The 2,612-nt window shown below is 42.5% G+C and overlaps 1 pseudogene; it reads left to right on the forward strand.

Annotated features, from left to right (window-relative positions):
• The first annotated feature begins 663 nt into the window (after positions 1-663).
• On the forward strand, positions 664-1,275 carry LOC136626569 (uncharacterized; annotated as a pseudogene).
• Positions 1,276-2,612: the final 1,337 nt, after the last annotated feature.

The following is a 2,612-nucleotide window of genomic DNA, read 5'->3' on the forward strand; positions in this document are numbered from 1 at the left end:
GTACTTCAAGGATTATTTGTACCAGCAAATGTATTGGCAACATTGCAAAGGACAGCAGTATCCTTATTTACTCAGTCCCCATGTAATGTAACGGTTTTGGTTTTTATTACAGTTGTTGATGAAGAGGAAGATTGCCACTTCAACTGCAACAATGCTAACCGGTGAAAAATATTTTTGGCAGCTAAAATCATTGAGCACGTAGCACAGATGGAGGAAGAAGAAGAATGTCTCTGCAAGCGTCAACGTAGAGTTTGGTCAAAATGGTGGCTGCAGCACAGAGACCGCTTGACACACATTGGGCTTGTTACAGAGATACGGAGAACAACCCAGAGGATTTTTGAAATTTTCTGTGCATGTTTGAGGAGTCATTTTCTGTTTTGCTGGCATATGTGGAGCCTTTTATTGAAAAATGAAACACTGTCATGCATGAAGCTATCTCAGAACAGCAGCGGTTGGTGGTGACCTTATGATTCTTGCAACTGGCAGATCACTGCAGGACTTCAAGTTCTTCGGGGGCCATCTTGGTGCCTTCTCTGAGTGCCATTATTCTGGAAACATGATGTGATAGTGAGAAGCCTGAAAGCGGATTATTTCAAGGTAGTTTTTGTAGTTACTTATGTGTTGCATTGCCCACCCTGAGAACAAGCTAGGGTGGGCAATGTAATGTCTAGTAAACTCTTTGATTTCTCTTACATGGTGGTTGATAAATATTTACTTCTGCTTGTGAGCTTCACTGCTCTGTCATTTCTTGTAACCAACTTTGATGTCTTTCTACAGTTACCAAACACCACAGAGGAGTGGAAGGCTGTGGCCGATTAATTTGATCATCGATGGTAATTCCCCAACTGTGGAGGGGCCCTGGATGGCAAACATGTTCGGATCTCATAGCCTGCAAACTCAGACTCTTACTACTACAACTACAAGGGCTACTTTAGCGCAATCTTGATGGCCCTCATGAATACGACCTATGAATTCCTGATGGAAGATGTTGGCATGAATAGGTGAGTATCAGATGGTGGTGTATTACACCACACCAAATTCATGGTGATGTTGCAAGCGGACAGTTAACAACTATTAAGCAATACAGAGGCCAAAGAAAATTAGTTTTTTTTGTTCATTGGAGATGAGGCCTTTCCTCTGCAGGTACATGTACTAAAACCTTTCCCCCAAAGACTATCGGATACTGAAAGGAAAATATTCAATTATCAGCTGTCAAGAGTGAGACACGCAGTGGAGAATGCTGTTGGCATTATGGCCAACCGATTCTGCATATAATTCATTTACTTCCAGAAACCATGCTGACCTACTGTGTCTTGCACAACTGCCTGCGATGTTGTGATACACTGTCCTACTCCCCATCTTCAATACTCAATAGTGAAAATGTAGACAACATGGAAATGAACTTTGAAGAGTGGAGCTCTGAAGCACCAGGGATCTAACCTCTCCAGCCCCTCAATATTCCTGTGATGATGCCATTCGCTGTCGTAAATGCTACAGAGGATATTTCAGCACTGTTGGAGCAATGTCATGGCAGGCAGGAATGAAATGATGTGTATGCAATACCTGTCCTAATGCATGGATGTGTTGAAATGTAGTCTGCAGATAGCATGTTATAAGGCATATGGAAATGACTAGATTAATATGTATTATTATGGGGAAAGATTCAGTATGAGTTGTACTAGATTCATTCATATCTCTGCACATCACAAGCCGAAAACACCGATGGCCAGGATGTGCAGAGATACAAATGAATACACAACCTGTCAAGCAGCTCTGCTCCTCCAGCTATTCAACATGCTGCCTGCTTTTTGGACAGTTGACAGACTCCCTTAAATCCCATTTTACTTTAAGGGAGTCTGTCAGCTTAAATTATGTCAGTAATCATTCTATGCGACATGTGCCACCTGGCTGATATTTGTGTATGCAAATGTCAGCCAGGTGGTAGATGCGATAAAGGTTCGTGAAAGGTATTTTAAGGAACCATTTGTCTGAGCTTATCAATCTACTCTGTTATGAGGAAGGTTGTATAAAGTTGTACTGTATGTTTAATATATGAGTGAAAACCCACAAACACAGTCTGTTTCACTATAAAAACTTTTTGTAATTTAACAAAATTAAAAAAGATACAAAACTGTACAACATGGTAACTGGGACGCTGGGAAACGCTATATAATAGCCCAGCTAATGGACCAGCAGAAGAATGCGAGACAGGCCCCATCTGCACCCGACTTCATAGAAGCAATGGATCTGGAGGGTTCTGCAGATGCTGGAGGGAAGAGATGACACTGTCCATGAAGTGAAGTGACCTGAACCTCACCGCTTGTAGCGGGCCTCTCCCCTCTGCAGGAGGGGGGAAATGTCTTTGAGGATACCTCCGGTCACAGACTGCACTACTGCAACCTGCATAGTGATGCGCCGGAGGGCCTTGAAGAAATACACTCACCCCTCAGCAGTAGGAAAGTCTTGCAATGCTGTGGAACAAAGGATAAGTATCAGTGCACGCTAGCGTGAAGTGAGGTTTTTGTTAAAATAATTTTTACTATTTTTTTTAAATCCCCATAGAGGACAAGAACATGCGATGGTTTGTTTGCTCCTGCATGGCTTGATAGGCA

Source organism: Eleutherodactylus coqui, chromosome 4 (assembly GCF_035609145.1).
Source record: "Eleutherodactylus coqui strain aEleCoq1 chromosome 4, aEleCoq1.hap1, whole genome shotgun sequence".
Classification (NCBI taxonomy): domain Eukaryota; kingdom Metazoa; phylum Chordata; class Amphibia; order Anura; family Eleutherodactylidae; genus Eleutherodactylus; species Eleutherodactylus coqui.